Source organism: Galeopterus variegatus, unplaced genomic scaffold (genome assembly GCF_000696425.1).
Source record: "Galeopterus variegatus unplaced genomic scaffold, G_variegatus-3.0.2 Scaffold794, whole genome shotgun sequence".
NCBI lineage: Eukaryota > Metazoa > Chordata > Mammalia > Dermoptera > Cynocephalidae > Galeopterus > Galeopterus variegatus.
Genome location: NW_007726905.1, coordinates 406,398 through 418,740, shown reverse-complemented (window position 1 = coordinate 418,740; position 12,343 = coordinate 406,398). Strand labels below are relative to the sequence as shown.

General features: G+C 41.3%; 1 protein-coding gene across 1 annotated transcript in view; it reads right to left on the bottom strand.

Annotated features, from left to right (window-relative positions):
- The window catches only part of LOC103590298, a 35,269-nt gene that overhangs the window by 4,025 nt on the left and 18,901 nt on the right, over positions 1-12,343 (bottom strand).

Here is a 12,343-nt window from a genome sequence, read left to right as displayed (position 1 = left end):
GACACCTGGATGGTACAGCCTCCTACCCACCTGGGCTATGTGGTATAGCCCATTGCTCCTGGGCTACACACCTGTGCAGCATCTTACTGTACTGAATACTGCAGGCAATTGTAACGCGATGGTAAGTATTGATGTATCTAAACGTAGAAAAGGTACAGTAAAAATATGATTTAAAAGATAAAAAATGGCTCACCTGTATAGGGCACTTACCCTGACTGGAGCTTGCAGGACTGGAAGCTGCTCTGGGCGAGTGAGTGAGTGAGCGGTGAGTGAAGGTGAAGGTTTAGGACACTACTGTGCACAATGTAGACTTTCTGACCACTGTACACTCAGGCTACACTCAATCTATAAAAAAACAAAGTAGTCGTGCTATGACGTTCTGACAGCTATGGCATCACGAGACAATAGGAACTTTTCAGCTCTATTATCATCTTATGGGACCATCATTGTATATACAGGCCTTCATTGACCGAAATGTCCTAATGCAGTACATGACTGTAGTTAAATCTAAATTAATGGTGACAAATGCAATTAATAATTTGTAGTTTTTAGTAGAGATTCTTGAAACGAAGAAAGCTGTGCTGCAAGGGAAACCTGTTCAGAGCTAGCAATGAAATAACCTACGTGTGCATTGTCCATATGGTAGCCACTAGCCACATGTAGCTATTTATAAACATCCTCTTTTTCTGATGGCTGGCCAGTATGGGGACCCAAACCTTTGACCTTGTGTTACAAGGCTGTGCTCTAACCAACTGAGCTAACATGCCAGCCTCCACATGTAGCTATTTAAATTTAAATTAATAAAAATGAAGTAAAATCAAATATTCAGCTCATCAGTTGCACTAGCCACTTTTCAAATGTTTAATGGCCACACACGGCCAGGGGTGACTGCATTTGAGCAGATATAGAACATGTCTGTCATTGCAGAAGGTTCTTTTGGATAGTGCTTGTCTAAATGATCCTGGCAAATCCATGAAGGGAAAGGGGTGTTTTGGAGAGTGGAGAATAAAAGTCTTCTACAGGTCTTCTAACAGGGGAGAGGGTAAGTGAACAAGCAAACCAGCCGCAAAGTTGAAAAAGCAGAGTAGAACTTCTAAAGTTCTAAATAAGAAGTGGTGATGGAAAGTGGTGGTGGGATTTGAGGTAGTGAATAAAAGGAAATTTTACCAAGCCAGGAAAGGAAAAGGAGGAAGAGGAGAAAACTATGATGAACAGTAAATATGAAATCAGATGGGAGGAATAAAACTCAGTCCATCAGCTATCACAATAACTCTGATCTGGATGAATTCCCCTATCAAAAGTCAAAGATGCCATTTCCAGTGACAGGGTGGAGTGGATGTGCAGAGAAATATCCCCTGGGACAGAACATCTAAAAATTGTGGGTAGAATTAAGAATATATATATTTTTAAAAAAACATAGCTTAGATGACAGAAAAGAAAAGGAAATGTCAGTGTTCAGAAACATCACGGGAACTGAGTCCACAGGGGTAAATATGTCTGGGAGCCAATGTTTGACCAAAGGGTATCTTCCTTCCTATGCCTGGTGACCCAAAGCCTGGGTTTTAACAGGCTGCATAGCTCAAATCATGGAAGATAATTCTCAGGGTCCAAGCAAAGTGGGAGATAGGTTAGAAGAGCCCTGCAGAAAGCTGGGATCCCAAAGGGCTAGACTCTCTGTAAAGTAGGAAAAAAAGTGTCCACAGAGGCTTGTCCACCTCTGTCTTGTCCGGGGTTGGAGCAGAGAAAACAAGCGTCTTCCCTGAGACTGTCTAAGACAAGCCCAATTTCAAGTGGGGGTGGGATCAGAAATCACACTGCCTGTGTTGCCTCCCCACAGAACTAACTAAAACGGAGCTGAACGTGTTCCCCAGCTGCCTGATGAAGCAACTGTGAATCTCCCTGGAAGAGCACACTTCAAATCTAGGTTTCAAAGTATTTTCACAGATAAACTTCCAAGGAAACAGGGGTCACAGTAAAAAAAAAAAAATTATTAAACAGAAGAAAAAATAAGCTATATGAAATGAGAGTCAGCGGAAACAATATTGCTAAATCAGACCAACAACAACCAAAGATACTGGAATTATCTATTGTACATATAATACATATAATACAGTAAAATAAAAATGTATAAAATAAATATGTACAAAATAATTACATGTGATTTGCTAAAAGAAATTAAAGATATTAAAAATATAACTCCAAACAGCATAAATATGTACAATCAATATGTGTCAATTAAAAAAGAAGAAAAGAAAAAAGAATATCCTCAAAGGAAAAAAAATAAAAAGAAAGGGGCAATTGAATGTGTGACAAAAGAATGAGAGACTATCAAAAGTAATCAGGTGAATTTGGCAATAGACCATATAGAATTTCTAGAAATGATAAATATAATTGAACTTAAAACCCAATGATGAAGGGTCAATTCTAGGAAAGATCAGTCCACACACTCCACCTTATACCTACTGATTGTGATTTTAAGCTATGGACAGAATGAATGGACCATCTATCTCAGGACTTGAAAAGTAAATAGTAGCCAACAGGTAGGAGAAAGAAACAAGAATTTTAAGTATGACTGAACCGGGGTTGAGTTTCCCATTTTTTCCTCCAGTACTGCCTGGCCTGGACTCAATAGCAGCTTAGAACCTGGAAGAGTGTGCCAGGCATAGGCAGACAGAACTCCAACAGAGGAGGAAGAGCTCTTATTCTGGTTTGAAGAGCAGGAAGGGGCTCCTAAAGCTCAGAAGTGGAAAGTTTTCCTGTGTATTTCTTCTTCTTTCCCAACGTCTCTCCCCTCCAACCTCCAGGCAATACTGCCACGCTGGGAGAGCCAATGGTGACATCAGCACCAGCCAGGTAGGTGCCAAAATTCAGAGGGAGAGAAAACTTCTCTTACCAGAAGACATGGGCAAATCCCTATTGCCTCATCCTCCACCCACCTACCCACCCTCTGTCCCCCTGCTGCTTGTTTCCAGACACAGATGCAGTCATAAGAACTACATAGCAGGGTTCTGGCTGGCGGACTGGAAAGGGAGGCTCTGGGGCCAGAAAGTGTTGGGGAAATTGTGGAGAGGAGAGAGCACAAGAGAGTGATCCCATAGGCTGTGTATGAACTTTCAGGATCACCTCCAAACTGTGCATGCATGAATCTGACCCCAAACAGAATATGAAAGCCTTTGAGAACTGAACTATTGGGTAGACTGTCACCCAGGTCCCAGACTGGCCACTGGTGCTGCACATATGGAATCCATCTGAACAGCACTGCAAAGTGGAACTGATATTGGAACCAGATCTTGTGGGTTAGAACTCATGGCCTGGACCGAACCTAGGTCAATTGTCTGCTAAAATTAAAAACAACAACAACTATTCTCCTTAGGATTTAAATGAGACCCAGAGTCTCATAACATGATATTCAAAATGTCCAGGATACAATCTAAAATTATTCAGGATATGAAGAACTAGAAAAATCTCAATTTACAGTAAAAAGACAATCAAGATATACCAACCCTGAAATAACAGATACTGAAGTTATTTAAAGCAGCTATTATACCACCCCTACTCCAAGAAATAGGAGTGAATACTCTTGCAATGAATGAAGATAGAAAGTCTCAGAAAAGAAATAGAAGCTATAAAGAAGAAACCAAACTGAAATTATAGAACCGAAAAATACAGTAACCAAACAAAACAGATAAATAATAATAATAACTGGACAGGCTCAATAGCAGAATGGAAATAACAGAGGAAAGTGTCAGTGAATTTGAAGTCAGATCAAGAGAAATAATCCAATCTGAACAAGAGAGAAAAAAGATTGAAAAAATTGAACAGAGCCTCAGGGACCGGGGGGACAACACCAAAATGTCAATTATTCATGTCATCTAAGTCATAGAAGGTGTGGAGAAAGGGAATAGTAATTTAAAAAGTAATGGCTGAACACTTCCCAAAATGATAGTTTCAAGAAACTTAGCAAACTTGAAACGGGATAACTCAAAGAAATCCACTTCCAGGTGCATGATAATCAAACTTCTTTAGAGACAAAAGAATCTTGGAAGTGGTCAGCAAACAACAGTGCGTTCCGTGTAGGAGAATGCTGGTTGAATGACTGTTGATGTTTCATCAGAAACCACGGAGGCTAAAAGAAAGTGAAACTACGTTTTTGAAGTGCGAAAGAAAAGAACCAAGGGATGCAAGAGAGGTAGGGACCATGTCCCTGGGTGAGGACCTGGTCTGTCTATAATAGCAGTGGGAACACGTTAAAGGGTTTGAAACAGAAAGGTGTGATTGGGATCATGTGCTAAAAAGATCATTCTGACTGCACCGGGGAGAATGACTCGGTCGGGGCGGGGGTGAGGATGGGCAAGAGAGAATGTGACCGGTCAGATGTTGGCTGTCTGGCCTCGGCTGTCACGCAACTTCTCTGGGCCTTAATCTCCCCACCTGTGAGAGGGGAATAACACCACTGTGTTAGCCTACAAGCCCCCTGTGAGGATAAATGAAATCGACGTAAAGTGCCCGGCACAGGGGAGGAAGTTCAACAAGCGTGGCTCCCTTTTGCTGTCACCCTAAACAAGGTGAAGTCGCTAAAACAGTTTTCAGTGTCTTCTCCCTTCTTCTCTCTCCCTCTTTGGGTCTTTCACTCCCTGCCCCACTTGAGGAACGTCTGTGATGGGAATCGAGTGTAACTGGAGTCTGAGTGCGGCAAAGTCATGCTCTGGGTGAGAAGCGCATGCAGGGAGCATAAGGGCCGTGTATGGAACAGGAGAGGGGTCCTGGGATCAAGTCCCACTCCCCCGCTCTGGCAATATTTTTGAGGCTGCAGCTCAAAGCTGTCCAGATCTCTTAGAAGATGAACAGGAATAAAAAGTACTTTGCAACAGGAATCCTTTTTCTCTTGCTTTCTCTCTCTCGCTCTCCTTTTTTTTTTTTTTTGCTTCTTTTCATGTTGCTTCTGGAACATAAACTAGTTCAAAGCTACAACTCATTGAGCCCAAGACATTAGAACCCACCTTTGAAAAAGCTCCCGCATCTTCTCATATCCAGGGAGAATGACAATCAGAAAAACCATTCATTGGCTGCACATGGCCTGCAAAAGCTGTTTTACATGCTGGTCACTTTTTTTAAAAAATTGAGGTTTAGTATAAACAGAGGAAAGTTCATCACACTCTAATCTCACTGGTACAGCTCAATGACATTTTGCAAATGTAACTACCACCCTAATCAAAATCTAGAGCATTTTCAGCATTCTAACTGTCCATGTGTCCTCTTCCCAATCAGTACCACCCCTGCCCTCAGAGGTCATGATTATTCAGACGCCTCACCGTTGATTAGTTTTGCTTGTTCATGAACTTCACAGACAGAATCTACAGTATGTACTCTTTTACTCAGTGTAATGACCGTGCCATTTAATCGTATCATTGCATGTAGTTGTAGATGCTCATTAGCATTGCTGTATAGCATTCCATTGTATGCATATACCACAGTTTGTCCATTATCCTGTTGATGGATATTTGTGTTGTTCCTAGGTTGGGGCTGTTAGAAATATTGCCCTATAAACACCATCTAGCACAGGTCTTTAGGGAAACATGAGTACTCATTTCTGTTGGGCCTATGCCCAGGAATGGAATTGCTGGGTCATAGGTTACACATATGTTCAGCTTTCATAGATACTGACAGTTTTCCAAAGTGGTTGAACCATATTGCATTTCCACCAGCAGCTAAGTGACAGAAATCTAATTCAAACTAGCTCAATCGAAAAGAGTACAGGCTTACACAAACAAACCATGGGACAAGGGAGGGCGCAGCTGCCTCAGGGTGTGTGGGAGACCCTGCCAAGTTCTCTTTGCTTCTGTCTGCATGTCAGCACTATTCTCTCTGACTAAAGACTGGCTTCCCCCACATGTCAACCTGGCCTCACATGTCCCAGCTCCACTATCATAAACAGACAATCCCTCTTCCCTTAATTCCAATTCAAAAAGTTCCAGAGAACTTCTGCTCTACTGCAGGGGCAGTGCAGTTCGGTGGAGGGAGCAAGGCAGTGGGGTCAGCTGTCTGGACTCCATTCTCAGCTCTGCGCCATCCTCCTTCAGCTGTGTGACACTGAGCAAGTCACCTAACCCCTCAGTTTCCTAATGCATAAAGTGAAACAAACACCTTCCTCAGAAGGTTCTTGTGAGTTTACGTAAGTCATAATAGTTGAAGCCTCTTGCCCATAATAGATGCTTAATAAATGTCCCTTTCCTCCCTACACCTTCAGAGCAGGAGTTCTTGCAGAGTTGGGTTGTGAATCCTCCCTCCTCATGATTCTTAAAACTGTGTTCTGTGTCTAAGGGCTGCTTCTCCTTGTCACAGGTTGAGACAACAATGACCAGGGAAGAGGGTCACCACTCTGGATAGGACATGTACCTTGCTGGCTCCATCAAATTACCGTGCACCAGTTTCAGTAGAAAAGGAGGGATTAAGATGCTGAATCAGTTAGGAATGATGTTAAAGGTAATTCCCCAAACAGCAGCTTAAACAAATCAGGATTCTTTTCCTTCCTCTGAGAAAAAGAAATACGGAGATAGGCAACTCAGTGCTGGCACAGTGGGTCCTCAATGCTATCGGGGCCCAGAACCCTTCCTGCCACCATGGTTCCACGCTGGCTGTTCTGCTTCTAGCACAGTCACCCACTGTTCCGAAGAAGGGGGAGGGGGTCCAAAGGCACATGGTTGCTGAGCCTGCCCTATTTTAAGGGACTTTCCTAGAAGTTTCACCAACAATCCCCCTTCATGTCTCATTGACCATGTTGCACAGCCGCCGTGTCAGGGGTGCAAGGGAGCTGCAAAATATCCTGCAAGGTCTCCACAAATATTAGCTGCCATGGTCCTGAGGTGGTGCCAAAACCACACCGGCAGAAGCCAGCAGCTTCTTCTGGGTAATTTTGGGGATGTTTTCACATGGTGGAGAAGACACCATCACTATGGAGAACACATTTTCTCTTCCAGGATGTCTGGCTAAATGGACATGGAGAGCAGGTTCCAGTAACAGAGCTGAGAGCATCAACGTCAGACGGGCAATCAGTAGAGAGAAGAGCTGCCTGGAGGAGGAGTCACTGAGTCCTGGCGGCAGCTGTGTGCTGAAAGGGCCAGGGCCACCAGTCAGTGCCCACTGAGGCCATCACCATAGCCCCTCCTAAGGAAAATGCCCTGTGCTCCTGGTGGCTGTGTTCTGTCTGGAATGGCCTTGCTCCAACCCTTGCCCTTTGGTCTCAGTTGATTGGATGAAAGGCTGGCACCTACCCCATGAGCAGCCAATCCACAGCTGGCTAACCGCTGGGCTCCGGAACTCTTGTAGGCCACTCAGATTGCCTGGTTCAGGAACTTGACCTAATTGTATGGAAAGAATTTGCAGGTGGGAGCAGAACAAAAGGAAGTCGATATCTGACATCTGGGAAATGTTCTGCAGCAGGGTGTGGTGGGCTTGTCCTAGATCTCACAGCCTGGGCTGTGAAGGCTCCAGCTCCGATCTCATGCACTTTCCTCCTACCTCCCAGGGGTCTTCTCCACCACAAACTCCCCCGACTTAGGTCCAGAGGGCCTCTGCTCCATGCAACCAAACATGCTGGCCCTCGGCAATTACAATTCAAGGTCATGAGTTGCTTCCAACAGAAAATCAGTCGGTTCCAATGATGGGATTACAGTCAAGCTTTTCAAAGTTTATTTTGGTAAGGGTGAAACACTTGACATTATTGTGAATATTCTTGCAAATTCAGTTAAAAAGTTCAATATTGAAGATTGAATTATTTGTGTTTGCAAATATAAATATAAATTTTAGTAGAACACAGAGGCAAAGCAATGTTCATATCTAATTAGGAAATCCATGGAGCAGAATTGAGATTGGAACTGTTGGTGGTGTACATGCAACTGAAAATTGGAATAAAGCTAACTGTAATGGTGTGTCAATTGAAGTAGAAACTGTAGCTGTCTATATGTATATATATGTACTCCTATGTATGTATATGCATACGTGAAGAGTAATTATACTACAATATTTTTGTGGCAAAGGTGATGTTGAATATAAAACACATTTCTCAATGGCAGCAGGGCCAGGACTAATACTTCAGGTGCAAATTTTAAGGGGGCACAAACAAAAACTCAGTAATTTTAAAACAATATTTACAAAATCAAAATTAATGCAAAAGTCCATGATGAACAAAATATTAAAATTTTAGGTAAAGGCAAGATTAACATTATTAATTTTTCTTTTTGCCTCAGGCTCCAACACGGCACGGCAGAGAGCTGCACAAAAGCACTCGTTCTCTTTCTGCTGTCTATCAGTCAAATTTTTTAAATGTTTGAGTCTTTGAAGAATTACTTTGTAACCCATTTTAAGTGTTTACAATGGAATCCTCTAAATTTTGTTTTAAAACAGTTGAAAATCTTTAATCAGAATATTCAACAAGGGTGCCAAAATGAATTTTAACTTTTGGCATTTTTATCACATTTCTGGTATTGAAAAGAGAGCTTTTAGCAAATTTCAGTTATTGCACTAGAAAACAATTACATTTTATGTCTCAAAAGCAAGGGAGGAGCTGAGCAAATTAAGTAATGAGAGCTCAAATGGTGGGCAGGATTTAATTTAGAAATTCTATAATTTTTTGGGGGGGGAATGTTTTGACTTGTGAGAAAAATATCTTGATGGTGCTCCTATTTTTAATTGGGCAAATTTATATTTTGTAGTTGGATTGAAGGGAAGACAGAAGGCTGTGGTTTTGCAGCATCTACAATTGGCCAAATGTTAAACAGAATGACAAAGTCAACTGAAGTGATGAGTTTTAACTTCTCATAATATTTGTTAAAGTGAAAAGACACTCCATGTGAAGATATTTGGGCTGAAATAGTTAACTCATTTCTATCTAAAGAAATTGGAATTGAGAATATTCTCCATGTAGCAGAATTTGTTCTGAGCTTACCAGGTGCCTCTGCAGAGAAACTGTATTCTCGTTAAATGTGTTATGATCTACAAAGAAGAGTCATGAAGTGTGTCAACAATTTCCATTTTATTAATCATAAAAAGTAACTCAAAGATGATTATAGGCAATTCTTTTGAGATAGGAGGTGCTCAGTTTCCCTGGGTTCAGATTTCAGGACACACCTCTGAGTTTCAAGTTACTCCCCAAGGTCTCGGGCCCCTCCTCTAGGCCCTCCCCTAGAGGAGAGTCATTGTTGCTTATTGTACCTATTTTTGGTACCAATGTGGAGAGATTGAGACTACAGGGAGCAGATGTATGCAACTGCAGTGGCTGAGCATGATCAAGAGAGAAGAGCTTATCCAGATTTATATAATCCCAGTGGCCGAGCATACTCAGTAAAGTGGAATTTATCCTTTAAACGACCTTCCACTGGAGGTGCTAGAGAGCGCTGAATATATTTGAATACATTTGGTGCAAGCGGTACAATCTGACAAATAAGCATGCTCTAAAAAGAGACCAATCTAGCATTTGCAAGTCTGTCACATAAACTGGGAGCCACCCCCAAGTTTAATATTCATTAGGTAGCATGAATATGTATAGACAGCAAAACTATAAAAGTTGAATCCAGGAAGAAGGCAGGGTTGTTGGTCATTTTCCTTGGGGCCAGCCTACACTTTGCCTCGCTTGTGGGGTGTGTATGCTTTACTTTTGTGTTACTTTTAGTGGGCAGCTGCTCACTCTCTTGAGCCAGCCTGCACTTTGCACTATACCTTAAGTATGTATTTCTCACTTTTGCATTAAACTTGATGCAGCAGCTCTCAGTCTCTGGACTTGGGCTGCACTTTCCCTGTAAAGTCTGTATTTCTTATTCTCTGTATCAAACCTTGCTGTGGATTGATTGAATTATTTCCCCCAAAGTTCATATATTAGAAGCTTAATTGCCACTGTAACTGTGGAGGGTGGGAAATCCTATTATGGTAATTGAACGGTGGAGCCTTGAAGAGGTGATTAAGGAGATGGTTTAATGGTGGTCTTGTGTGTGGTTCTGAGGGCTTTAAAAAGTAGAGCATGTGGGAGTCTCTCTCTCTGCTCTGCCATTTTCTGCCATGTAAGATCCCCATGTTGCTGTAAAGCCACCACAAAAGAAGACCCTCACTAGATGCGTTCCCTGGACTTCAGACTTCCCAGCCTCTGAAACTGTAAGCAAATAAATTTTGTTTTTATAAATTACCCAGTTTCAGGTATTTTGTTATAAGCAACAGAAATGGACTAATACAAACCTGTTTTCACTTTCTACTATGACTCTGCTCTTGAATTCTTTCCTGTGGCAGAGTCAGGAACCTGGTAGAGCACAGGGTAGGTTGAGTCTGGCTATCGGGCTTCCCCAGACCCTCTCCTCCAGTATCACTTTGAGAGGAAAAAAAAGAGAACATATATTTTTTAAAAACATACTCTTCAGAAAAATACCAGTGACAGTATTAGAAACAGATATAGCTAAGCAATTTGTTAAAGTACATGAATATGTACGAAAATTTTTTTCATGTACAAAAATTATTTTTATGTTACTTTTAATGCTCAGACAATAAATACAGAATTTTTAAAAATTTAATGTATACTGATATGTTATTTTTAAAATAAGCTTTTAATTTTAGAATAGACTCATTATCAAAAAGACAGTAAATAAGAAATGCTGGTGGGGATGCAGAGAAAGGGGAACCTTTATACATTGTTGGTGGGATTGTAAATTAGTACAGCCATTTTGGAAAACAGGAGGGAGTTTTCTCAAACAACTACAGATAGAATTCCATATAACCCAGCAATCCTACTGCTGGGTATATACCCAAAGGAATGGAAAGCATCATGTTGAAGAGATACCTGCACTCCTGTGTTCATCGCAGCTCTACTCACAATAGCCAAGATATAGAATCAATGTAAATGTCCATCAACAGATGATTGGATAAAGAAAACGTGGTCTATATATGCAATGGAATACTACTAAGCCATAAAGAAGAATGAAATTCTGCCATTCATAGCAATGTGGATGAGCTTGGAGGAAATTATGTTAAGTGAAATAAGTCAGGCACAGAAAGAGAAATACCACATGTTCCCACTCATATGTGGGAGCTAAAAAGGAGAACAAAGCAAAAACAAATAATAATAGTAAGTTGAACTATTAAAAGAGAGAACTGCGGTTACTAGAGGTGGGGCAGGGGAAGGGGAAGGGGTAATGGTGAGAGGCCAGTTAATGGACACAAAATTCCTGCTAGACAGGAAAAATAAGGTCTATTGGAGTACAATCAACCCAGGAATTTATAATTAACAATAATTTACTGCATGTTACCAAACGCCTAGAAGAGAGGAGATCAAATGTGCACATCACAAAGAAATGATGAAGTTCTGCAATGGTGAATGTGCTAATTACTATGACTAGATCATCACACACTGTCCACATGTACTGAAATGTAACTCTGTACCCCATGAATATGCACAATCAGTATGTCTCAGTAAAAATTTTCTTAAAATTTTGTAATAGCCTTATATTTACAGAAAAATTGTGAAGATAGTTCATTTTCCTTATACTCACACCCAGCTTCCCCTATAATTAACACCTTACCTCAGTAGGTGCATTTGTTATAATTAATGAACCAATATCAATACATTCTTATTAACTAAAGTCCATACTTTATTCAGATTTCCTTAGCTTTTACCTAATGTCTTTTTTCTGTTTCAGGATCTCATTCAGGATACCACATTGCATTTAGTCATCATGTCTCCTCAGGCTCTTCAGGCTGTGACAAGTTCTCAGTCTTTACTTGTTTTTAGTGACCTGATAGCTCTGAGACGTAGTGATCGGGGATATTGTAGGATGCCCCTCTGCTGGACGTCGTCTGCTGTTTTTCTCATGATCAGGCTGGGCTTATGAGTGTTTGATAAGACAGGATGAAAAAGCCGAGGTGAAGTGCTGTTTCCATCCACCATAACAAGAGGACGTACTGTCAGTACAATGTATCCCTGTTGACGTCGGCCTTGGTCACTTGGCTGAGGTGGTGTGTATCAGGTTGCTCCACTGTAAAGTTACTCTTTTTTTCTCCTTCCCATACTGCATTTTTTAGAAGTAAGTCTGTGTGCGTAGCCCACTGTTCAGCCCACCCTCCCCTTCTTTGAGGGTGAAGTACCTGCATAAATTATTTGGAATTCATCTGCATGGGAGACTTGTCTCTTCTCCCTCATTTATTTGTTTATCCAATCATTAATTTATAGCACTATGGACTTATGGATATTTACTTTGTACCTTGGATTATAATTCAATACTTCTTTATTTATTTTGTTGCTTGAGCTGTTCCAGCTTTGGCCCCTGGGAGCTCTTCCAGTTTGCTCCTGTGTCCCTTTGTCATATCC